The following is a 12,466-nucleotide window of genomic DNA, read 5'->3' as shown; positions in this document are numbered from 1 at the left end:
TTTTAAAGGAAGTAACCTATTAGCATTTGAAACAACAGCGTGTGTCTTGCACGGCTTTTGAAGTAGTTTTACAGCGAGTATAACAATGTTCACTGCGAGCACTGTCGAGAGGAGAATCCCGGCACAACAAAATGTGTCTTTTCCTTTCTGGTATCTCCGTAATGAGAGAGAGAAGCCAGCTCTGTTGACCGAAACACATGTTAATCACTGGTGTTGTTGGTAGCAAAGCCCCTCAACCACCCCGGCAGCTGTGAAGGGTCCCCAGATGAGAGGGTGTCGGACGGAGACGAATCACACTCCTCAAATCCCAGAGTAGGCGCTGAAGGGGGCGGTGACGGAAGAGCTTTATAAATACCCCGTCGTTAATCACGGACGCCTCCCTGTGGCTAATTAATGACCTCATAAATATCCGGCGTTCAGAGGCAAGAAGACGAGTTCCGGCCCCATGAATAATCCCTCTGGTAACCTAGTATTTAGCAGCCAGGCGCCGGGATGAACAATGGTGGGGAATTCGTGAGGGAAAAACTGAAAGGGATTAGTGGGCGAGGGAGGGCAAGTTTTTTGGCCCAGTTATGTAGGTTTTGTGTTTAGGTCCTTTTTGCACAGTGGCTGTAATTTATTAGTTGTTTTTGAGGTATTTATTGACGTTGTTGGATGTAATATTAGAAGATTTTGAAAGGTAGATTCAGCATTTGGCATTTCATAACTGTCAAGGAAAATAATGTTCTGCAGTAAAATTGGAAGTGAATCTGGATACTGAGTTTATTCCTTTTGGAGATTTATTCCATTATTAAGGTTGTTCGAGTACTGTTAATCCTGTCTTCATATCGGAACATTACCGTAAGCATATAAGTCTTAACTGAGAAGAGGAACATCGCCCAATACCTAACAGTAGTGCCACTTTAGGGTAATATTTTTTAACCAGGGTGGGATGAAAAAAATGGTGATAAAAAAGGGTCTGTCTCTTACAATCCCTTTATTTTCCTGGAGCCATAAGACGTACATAGGAGCCCGTTAACGACATTACCCTGGTGAAGCAGGCGAGAGACAGCCTGGTAATCCGTTTACAGTGGGTCGGAACGGAGCAGCAAGCGTCTGGGAGCACGGAGCGGACTTGGCCGGGCGCCCACATGCTTTCTGCAATTGTCCTGCTCACTATTTCACATCTCTGGGGTGAACTCCATGTAGAAGAGATGGGAGATAAATATACATCGAATCACAACAGTTCTGTCTGTATTGCTCCTTTATTTAGATTTTAAAGTACTTGTTTCCTTTTATAAATTGTTTTAGTACATAATCCATTTAAAATTACATTCTGTGAACCAAATATGTACATGTTCCTCCTGCCGTCCTACTGTCTCCTCTGTCTCCCTTTGGCAGTCTTCCTAGTAGACATGAGTCACTACCGCTCTCGGCTCCTCGTCCAATCTGTACCTCATTAGTTTATGTAACTCCTTTGTGTCTGAATCTCTACAAGGGCTGCAACCCTTTGCGTCTGGAATTTAATTGAAATCAGATATGCCTGTGTCGTAAGGGCTGAGGAAGTAATAACAATCGTATATCTTGGTGATCGTGAAATGGTTGTATCAAATTATTTTGATAGCAGAAAGGACTTCAGGTAAAAACTGACTTGCGGTCCATTTGATTCCACCATTTTCACACAGCACACTTGGATTCACTACAAACACTATTTCTTTGGTCCAGGAAATAATTAGCTACCCTCTGATTGCTTAAAATTTGCAATGCAAGTCTAAAAATTCTGAAAACTTTGCCTTTGAGTAATAAGCATGGACAGTTATGTGCAACATCTAAGGTACGTGAATTAGATGGTTAAAAATTGGAACAGGAATCCAAGGAACGCTCAGTAACACATCGGAAATATCCCTCTACACAGAGTACATGGAGCACAAGTGATATTAAGGTAAAAAAAAAAAAAAAAAAAAAAAAATCTGCACACACACGAGGAGGGATATATGTTAGGCTAAACTGAACTAGGAAAGAAAAAAGGTTATACAAAGTGACAGGGAGAAACAGTTACCTTAAGTAGAAAAAAACAGCTATACAAAGAAGCAGGAATGTATTAAGCTAAGCAGAGCAACAGAAATAACTGCGCAAAGAAGCTGAAACAGAAAGTTATGTTTAATAAACCAACAGAAATACAAAGGAGCTGTGATAAAATATAACGTCGAGTAGAGCAGCAAAAGTAGATTCAGATAGGGAAAGGAACAGACGATAGCAGAGGTGGTAAGTGGGTGCGACACAGGGCTATCGTGTTGTGCCCCGCCGTTAACAAAGCCGCTTTGATCAAGTTCCCAGACCTTCCCTTCCTCCACCCACCCATACTCTCACTCTTAAAACCTTCCTACATCCCCCACTCACTGCCCCTTCCTTTAGATTCCCTGCCGTACCCTTCACCCACCCAAACCCTACCATTAAAACTTCATTACATCTCCACACTGCATCAGATTCCATGTACCTGACCATTGCGACATTGTATCTCCATTAATCCTTTTGTGGTTGCATCTTCCTTAGTATTTTATTCTCGGTAGCCTCAGACAATTTTATTCAACTGAGAGTTAATCGTAGGAGCCTTCAAATTAATACAGTCACCATTAACCCATTCATAGTAGGAACAGCTCAAGTATTTCATCACTATATCGTTTTCACACTAATCTGGCCAAAAATCGCCGCCTCTCACTTTTTAATCCTGAGCTGTAACAAAATATTAATATTAAAATACGATGCCAGTCACAAAGAACCGCAATAGTTAGGATGTAAAGCCGTAGCGCTGCCATTTTCTGCCACCGAACAACGTGAAATAAATTGTAAAAGAACTAACATCAGCCAAGTTAAAGTGAAAGAACTTTAGAACTTAATGGACGCTTTATCTAACTCCTCCAGTTCGGAAAATTTCTCCAAAGCTGTATAATGGTGTTAGAATAAAATGCAAATTATGTTTTGAGGGAAAATAAGAGGTCAGTATTCCGCAACCATTCTCTTCTACCCAACCCAACTCCGACACCTCATTCACAACGCAGTTATTGTCCACAGATGCGAAAGTTAACCAAAACTTGTAAGGTTATTTATACTCTCTCTCTCTCTCTCTCTCTCTCTCTCTCTCTCTCTCTCTCTCTCTCTCTCTCTCTCACACACACACACACACACACACACACACACACACACACACACACACACACACACACACACACACACACACACACACACACACACACACACACACACACACACACACACACACACACACACACACACACACACACACACGAATGCTATGTGTCTACATTTCCACATATGTAAAGCCTGAAGCCAGGTGTCGCCCTATCTGTAAGGAGGAATGGAAGTATGTACTCCATCAAGGGTTCGTGACCGTTTGAAGTTGGTGTGGCCTGTCATGTACCCCCAAAATATAAATAAGACTAACCAGGAAATATACAGTGAAGAATACAAGTACTAAAGGAAATACTACAGCCGATAAAGTAATAAATGAACAGGATCAAAGTGAAAATAATTATAATGTAACTAAAGGAAGGATGTAAAACAAATCTATCAAATTCTCTGAGCTGATGATGATTAATCCCATCACTACGATGTTGTATAATATATAATTTTATTGTATCCAGACAATTTTATTAAGTCCCCTTTCACTTCCCACTTGCCCCATGCCATCCCCGCCTTCCCTTTCCACTCTCAGGCTCCCTCTTCCCCTTCCCACCTCTCCCTTCCCCACCTAGCACCTCCTTTCCCGTCCCAACCTATCCTTCTCCCACCCCAGCCTCCCCCTTCCCTACCCCAGCCTCCCCCTTCCCTACCCCATTCTCCCCTATCCTCCCCGTCTCTCCCTTCCTGCCCCCTCATATCCATTTTCCTCCTGATCTCACCCATCCCTTCACCGCCTCTTCCTGCCACTGCCCCATCCACCCACCTTCCCACCTCCCTCTTCCCCACTCTTCATCTCCTTTCCCCTGCCCTTCCCCCTCATATTAAACCAGCGCCAACACTTCATAATGACACTTTACACTTTAGCTCTCCCTCTGGGATGGTCGTCACTCGTCTTACTCAAGTGCTACAAAGAGCCTCTATTCTTAGTCTCCTGTTCTGCACTTTGTCTTGAGATTGTTCTGAAGAAACTGTCTTTTATTTTTTAAGGAAGTTTTACTGAGAAAAAGGTTATTATTATTATTATTATTATTATTATTATTATTATTATTATTTTATTATTATATTTGTTATTATTATTACTATTATTTTTTATTGTTACACACTGATATTTTGAACTGTGTGTTTCACTTATGTATAGACCGTAAGGGGTATGAGTGTGGTGTGTAGGTCACTAACGAGGCCGAGGTGTATTTAAGATCCAGAACGCGGCTTTGAGGAGAAACGAATCGGAAAATGTGTGAGTTGTGTAGGTGGTGGATGGAGGGTGGCTCCCTTAACCTCACCCCCCCTCCCTCACCTGCCTCCCTAATGCGTCCACCTCCCACCCCACCACCTACTGCTACTCCACCTGCCACTCATCTTAATTTTTTCTACTATTCCACCGCTTACTACTTCTCCACATGCCACTTATCTTATTTTTTATTGCCACTCATTATACGTAACTCAACTTTTTATCAATCTACCACATGCCACTGCCTTACCTGCCACTTCATCCTTGTCATATTCTTCTACCTGCCTTTCACACATATCATTTTCCATACACATTCTCGTTTGCGACTTGCCAACTACCATTCATATCTCTCACTCGCCAATATGCACCAATATTCTACAACTCTTCCACCTACTATTCATTGAAAGTGTCGTTCTTGATCATTACATTAAATATCCGGGTCAGACATTATCGTATTTATTACTGTTTATTACTATGATTTGCTATGATGGGCCGGGTAATGAGAGGGCCTGAGTTAACGCCGTGGTTTATAGTTTTTTTAGATTAAGAGACTCATTAACATATCTCCCTTGTTAACTTATTTCTGTATAGGACACGTTAATATTCTTTTGTGATATTATTTAAACAGTCACAATATCGGTGTGTATCAGAAAGACGTAAATAAAATACAGTGAAATATGCAAAATGAATTGTTAAGGAGAAGATTAAACGATTTCTGTTTAGGACACGTTAATATTCTTATGCATAATTTTTTAAGGAATCCACATCTGTTAAAAAAAAATAATAAACGTTCAGGAAAAAATAAGATAAAATATGCAAGATAAATGCCTAAGGAAGAGATAAAAAAAAGGTGAAATATGTAAAGAAATTGTCAAGGAAAAATCTGAAGAAAGATTATAAGTCTTACGAGAATACAGAATTTTATAAGGTGTAGTTCTGCTGAGGCAGGTGGTGGCCGGCGGCGGTGGACTCTGACTAATTAACACCTGCTCCGGCCTGTAATTAAACCACTCTCCCCTGACGACGCACAAGAATCTCATAAGGACGTCCCGCTTTTTATCATGGGCCCTAAATTAATACGGCAATTATTAGGTTGTGCTCGTGTAGCGTGAAATAGGTGGAATTGGGAGTCTCGGTGTTGGGACAGTTTCTTTGATGGATGAGTGTATAGTGTTTTTCGCCCTTGTTTTTGAATTGCACTCCAGGGAACGCTATTTACTGCGTTGGATGGCAAACATGTAACCAGTAATGGACGCTAAGTGATGTAGCAGGTTAATGCACTGCCACCGGATATGGCCTTGCTGGTATAAATCCCAGGGTTGACTTGAGTTTAATGCTCACATAATGTCACTTACGTGAAAGCGGCCGGTCACTCGTGCCTTAAATGTCTTGACTTAATGACATACCCCTGGACCTCTAAGCTTGTGATTGCAGTAAAAGATTGGATGATGGATGGGTGGATCGTTTAGTAGTGAACAGTATGTCGGACATGGCTGATGTGATTTCACGTATCCTCGTTTAAAGATCAATGCTGTCGCGTTATCCTATTAATTGAAGCAGAAATATTCAATGGAATGAATTTAGAGCGCTCACTTAGCGTTTTTGTACACTGACAGTTTGGAAAGTAAAATATTTCCTTTCACTGAAACAGTTCAATCAGTTTTGCGCCGGGCTCCACGTCGGAACTCACTTGATATGCATTAATGCGTTTGTTTCCCTTTCCAGGTTATTTTTGGTTCATTCTTTGTGGGTGAGTGTTGGGGGGCGCCGTGTTTACCCATCCCCTCACGTACACACACACACGCCCCCACCCACCCCCTGCTGTTTCATGTCCTCCAAAGCCTACCACCCACTTCCCTTTCTTTTCTACCTGTCTCCCTTTACCCTTTCTTCTCTTACCTCACTCCAGCTTCTCCTGCATTCCTTCCATGTCCCTTTTCCCTTGCTATCCTCCCTCACCCTTTCCTGCCCACTGCTATTCTCACTCTTTCCTACTCTCCCTTGTGCACTCGCTCTCTGCCGTCCTCCCTTAATTTCCTCTTCTCTCTCTGTCATCTTTCCTACTTTTTTTGGCAAATGTCCCTTCCTATTTTTTTTTTTTTTTTCCCCTAGCCATCTCTCTGTTCTCTCGCTGTACCATCTCTTAATGTTCCGTACTTACCATTCCCGGATACCATCTATTGATATTTCTTTCCTTCTCAGCCGACCCCCTATAACTCATTTTCCGCACATTCCTCACCATTCCATTTTTATTTTTCATTGCCTCCTATCCGTTTCTTCCCTAGTCCTCCCCCTCTCATTCTTTGCCTCCCTTCACTGCCTCTATCCTGTCTTTCCCTTATGCCATCCTCCTCATCCTTTCATTTTTAGCTGTTACGTTCCCCACATTTTCATACTCCTCTCCTCTCCCACTTTATCGCCCTTTCCTAACTCCACATCGCCCACTCTCTCCATTCAGCATCTTTCCTATCCCTTTGCCGCCTACTCCCCAATTTCGAGCCACTCACCTATCCACTCTTTATTTTCCATTCTTCCCTCTGTTTCCACCCTCTGCTACCATCCCCCCAGTGCCCTCCTCTTCCTTCCTCCTTTCCTCCCTTCTCCCCTCCCCCCCCCTCTCTCTCTCTGTCCAATCCCGCCTTCTGTTCATTCATCTTCTCCCTCTTCCTTCCAGTACCAGCCTTTCCTCAGACCCTTATCCCTTTCCTCCAATTCCTCCCTTTTACCTCCGCCCATCCCATCTCCCTCTAACCCCTCCCCGTTAAATCTCACCCCTCCTTCAACCCTTACAATTCCTCCCTCTTTCCTCCAACCCTTCCCCTCTCCTCCAGCCTCTCTCCCTCTCCTCCAACCCTTCCTCCATCCCTCCGCCCCCAAATTACTTCAGTCCCGGCCCATTATTGCTGACTATACCTGTTTGACGATTCCATTAGAGCAGATTAATTTTGTTGATATCCCTGAAATGCGAAAATTAATTGGATTTCCTATTTTATGCATACCCCGATTGCTGCTGCTGTGTCCCCGGAGTTCGTGATTTATTCGGTGATTTGACAAGGGTTTTGGCGTACCTAACATGTCTGGGTCGGGTTGCTGATGCTGGTGGGGGTGGTGGCTGAGTTTTCTTGATGCCCGGGGAAAACAAACAGGGAAGTGAAGGGTTGGATGTGGAGGGTTGGGAAACTGTTTTGCCTCTTGAGGGTTGAAGCTTGCGAGTGAGGGTTATTTCTCTCTCTCTCTCTCTCTCTCTCTCTCTCTCTCTCGATAAAAGCAAGTAGGATGTCATTTAAATACCGGATACTTAAAAAAAGAAGTGCATTGCATGGATGAACAACACTTCGGAACATACAGAGTGAATAACAGAGTGAAAAATACAAAGATGGGACAGAATTTATGGAGGGTAGGGCTGGGTGATCTGCGAAGACCCCGTGATAGGTGGATGGCAGGTAGAGAGAGAGGAGGAGGCGAGGGGGAGGTTTTAGAGAAGAGGAGGAGAGAAGGTAAAATTCTGAGAGGAAACATTGTTGGTCGAAGTCGCAGTATAAGACTGAAGGTTACTCAGATTATTATTTACTTATTTTTACTTATTTGTTTATTTTTGGCGACCCCTCTCTGAAGTTTAATCAGATCCGTGCACCAGCCATTACCTTTGTCATTCAGACTTAACCCCTGCAGTTCGATGGCGTATTTTCTGTTTTTTTTACACCCTTGTGACGAATTTATTTAGGGAGGGACTCAGGTTATGACGAGGTTACGGGAGACAGCTTCTTACCCCTTAACTCCAAAGCTGAACATAATCGCCAGGTGTTAGCAAGAATGAATATGGGAGAAAACGTCATTGGATTGCATGGTTTAATGGGCTTACACACACATCACCACGCATATGTTTCAAATGTTAAACGAACCTCATGTATTCACAGTCGCACTAACAAACGTTCATGCGGATTTCAGGATGAGAGTTTTGGCATCATAATGATAATGCCTTTAATACTAGGCATGATGGCTAACTTTTAAAATTAGTGTAAGCGTAGTTCATCTTGCTTGGTGGATGCGCTTAGTGATATCAGATTGACCTTTCAATACAGTGATACCTTTTTATATTATGTTTTTATGCTTACAGCCATGGGAAATTTATTAATTTCATGAGAAACCGTTATTAATGAAGAAATCTCCTTAATCCTTCCACTACATATATCTTTCCTTAAGCGGGGTAAAATATTCTTTGGAACATAAGAAATCACACTGACGTATTTAGTCTTAAAATGTACTCTTGCTGTGTATTAAATTATATGAAATGAAAAATTCCCTAGTTAAAGATGTCCAAAAGGTTTCAAGTTCTACCGTAAATTATATGCGAATTCCACCATTGTGGATGAACTTTTTTATATTTAATTATTCCTCATCCCCAGCGGTCGGCTCGCTCACTCCCAGGGATGCGTACACCACTATTTGGGAAGCACTGGGGCTAGAAGTGAATGAGTGGAAAAGGTTTTAGGTCAGGTAGATAATTCACACTGGAAAAGGCAGGTGGAAGAATGGCAACAATTTTCAAGTAAAGTTTGTTAGGAGTAGGCGAATGGCCTACTCCCATAGTGGCATGACATGATCAGGACCCCTCGGGCCGTCTCTTTGGGATATGAGAACCGATGTGCGTACAGCACATGACCTTCACCCCGACTGGCATCTTACACCACTGCACCACCAGGCCCATTAGCAAACAGAAACGAGGTTTATTACTTGGGTAACAATGGCACAGCTTAGGCTGCACTCAGACACAATGTAGATTCAAAAAGAGGATCATAAAAAATAAAAACAGCAGAAAGGAAAATTGTGCTCAAACAGTGACATGAAAAATGGAAGGTGGGCATACATTTTTGCCATCATACACAGTACAGTCACGTAATGGACACATAATGTCCTTATAAAGCTCGCTGAAACATTGCAAGAGCAAACACGACCCCGTTATCAACACAGTTATCCATGGCAAGTATACAGCGTCTGTCAGTAAAAGTCTTTCAGATATGACAACTAAAAGGACACAGACAGCCCAGCATGGACAAATCTGATTACAAAAAAGTGAAACGGCGAGGGCACAGAGGTACACAGACAGGCAATAAAAACACAGGTACATAGAAAAATATGAAACGTACTGATGACCCAACATTTCTGAATATAAAGGCAGACAACAGGGGCACTTTAGTACACAGATAGGAAAGACACCGGTACACAGACAGTAGGATAAACACAGGTACACAGAGAAGTAGGACAGATTCAGGTACACCAACGGATAGGATAGACACAAGTAATTGACAGGTAGGAATGATTAAGATCCATAAGACAGGTAGGAAAAGCACAGACAGCCAGACATGGACAGATCTGAATATAAAGCCGGTGAAACAACGGGGGCACAGAAGTACACAGGTGGACAGAAAGGAAGGTATATACAAACGGCCTGACAAAGACATATCTGAATACAAAGATAGTGAGACAGCAGGGGCACAGAGTCTGGGCGGGACGGCTGTGCTCCCCGCTAGGCTCCGGAATGAGTTGGCGCCGCCCCTCCCCTTCGCCTGCCTCATTGTAGCTAACCAGCGGTGTCACCTCGCCATCCACTGCCATTTGTCTTAGCTCCCACCTGCCCTAGCACCCTCACCGCCCACCAGCACACCCACCCACCTGCCTTAACCCTCCTCAGGTCCTTTGACATCCATTTACTTGCCTTAGGACCTTTGACATCCACTTTCCTACATATAGTCCCTTAATCTTTCATTTAGACCTTTGACACTCACTCACCTGTCTTAAATTCTGCCACCCACCCAGCTGTCTAACCCTTCCTGAGAACCTTTGACACCCATTCAACTGTTTAAGGATCACGTACACCTGCCCACATGTGAACAGTATTTTAACCTTCCCTAAGACCTCTGACTGCCCCCTCATTTACTTTTAACTTTACCACCCATTCACCTGCCGAAAGATTATTGCCACCCACCATCGACCATAACAAACCTTAGGAACCTATCCCACAGCCGTAAGACCTTTCGTGTATCCACCCACCTACCTTCACCTACCTTAAGACTTTTTCTTCCCTCTCATACCTTAAGACTTTTATCATCCACCCACATACCTCAAGACCTTTGCTACCCACCCACCCACCTACCTACACGTAGAGGTGATCAGTTGCCCTATACAAAGTCAGCGGCTTGGTAGACTTAAAAGAATGCACGAAGTAGATCCAGCACACAATGCAAACCTGGTTTTTGCAAGAGCAGTAATGTGACCAAAGACCAGTCACGAGGAAAAGACACAGAAAAGAACCCAAGAGATGAAGAAGGTTTGAGTTGTGTGTTGTTGAAGATAAGAGAACAGTCATATGGAATATTATGGCGTGTTGAAAAATAGATGAACTGAATATTTCAGGCATTAAGGTTCATTTGTTACAGTGTTACCCTGTTGCTTACACATTAACTAACTGCGCATTTAAAAATCTTTTGTACTGAAATTCACGTCTGTTTTTAATGCAGAAGATTGTAGTGAGATGAATGGTGGGGGAATGGAGTTTTGCAGGCACTAAGAACTAGACGGTTTCTTTGTTAGTGTTAGCATAATTATCTACTAATACATAAACTAACGGCTGCCTTTTTTATCTCTTGTTCTGTAGTCCGCGTCTGTCTTCAGGGTCCTCAAGCTGTCAGTCTGTCGCTTTTTATGTGTTTCCCGCCACCCAAAAATCGACAGTAAAGGCACGATTCCCAGTCCTCTAGTTTATATGTTTTTTCCTTCCTGTGTGTTCTGCCCTGCCGGTGCTCAGTCTTGGCCCCGTCTTCCTGGGTTTTGTGTGTTGATGTGTCTGCAGTTCTGTCGTTCCTGCCATTTTCTCCAGAATCTCTTGCCTTTATTGGCTCCGGGATAATTCCTCTTCGAGCTTCCCTCTCCTTTCAGCCCGCTTGAGCTTATTGTTGACGTGTTTTATTTGTAGATATTTTCGTTTTACTCCTTCTCACATAATTTTAAAGTATTGTGTTTATGCTTATATATATATATATATATATATATATATATATATATATATATATATATATATATATATATATATATATATATATATATATATATATATATATTAGTATTCTGAGATGGTGACGAAAAACGAGTAAGTTATAATATTGGCGTTAAATAAGAGATATGTGATAAGTGAAATTTGTTAAAATTATTGTGAAGAGAAATGCTGGGTTAAGTGTAGCGAAATGAGATACGATACAGGAAACTATAAAAGCAGGACTAAGAATCAGGGAAGATTGACTACATTAATAAACAGAAAGAAGAATGGTAATTGAAGTTGATAAAATTTGATGATAATGCGCAGAAGAAAATTATTGAGATATGTTAATATATATGAACTGAGGTGTAGAACAAAGTGGGTGAACGGATATAAGGTAGGTTAAGACGAAATAATACAAATGAGATTAGATAAGCGAAGATGAGCAATAATGTACAGGTGTGATGTTAGAGTGCGTCAGGTGGTTGAGAACCATCTGTGGTAGAAGAGATTGAGCGTGATGAGAAATGGGGAAGGAGAGGTGACGATAGTGAGAGGGATAGAGACAAATAAGAAAACAAAAACACTGAAAATTTGTCAAGGAAATGAGAGGTAGAGAAAGAAACTAAGTGAAAGGAGAATCTGAGAAGAGATCTGAAGTCATAAGAGAAGCAGGAAAAACAGTTAGATAGTAAGAAAGAATAAGAAGGGATATCAAGAGGACAGGAGAGGTAAGGAAATTAATAGGACAAAGGGATAGTGCAGAAAACAGTACAAGAGAATAAAAGTTAGGGAAGTATCATAATAGGAAGAGAATATGACAAAGAGATATGAAGATAAGAAGAGAGGTGGGGAAACAGTAATATGGAAGGAAAGAATAAGATGGAGAAACATCAGAACGACAGATAGGTATACATAAGAAAAGGAGAAAGTGATGAGAGCTATAAAACCAGGAGAGGAGAGTGTGAAAGTAACAGGAAAATGGAGAGAGTGAAAGGAAGAGGAGAATAACCTGGGTAAGA

The sequence above is a fragment of the Coenobita brevimanus genome, chromosome 66 (genome assembly GCF_032717465.1).
Source record: "Coenobita brevimanus isolate Jiangsu-jjx chromosome 66, ASM3271746v2, whole genome shotgun sequence".
NCBI lineage: Eukaryota > Metazoa > Arthropoda > Malacostraca > Decapoda > Coenobitidae > Coenobita > Coenobita brevimanus.
Note: the sequence above shows the minus strand (reverse complement) of the source record.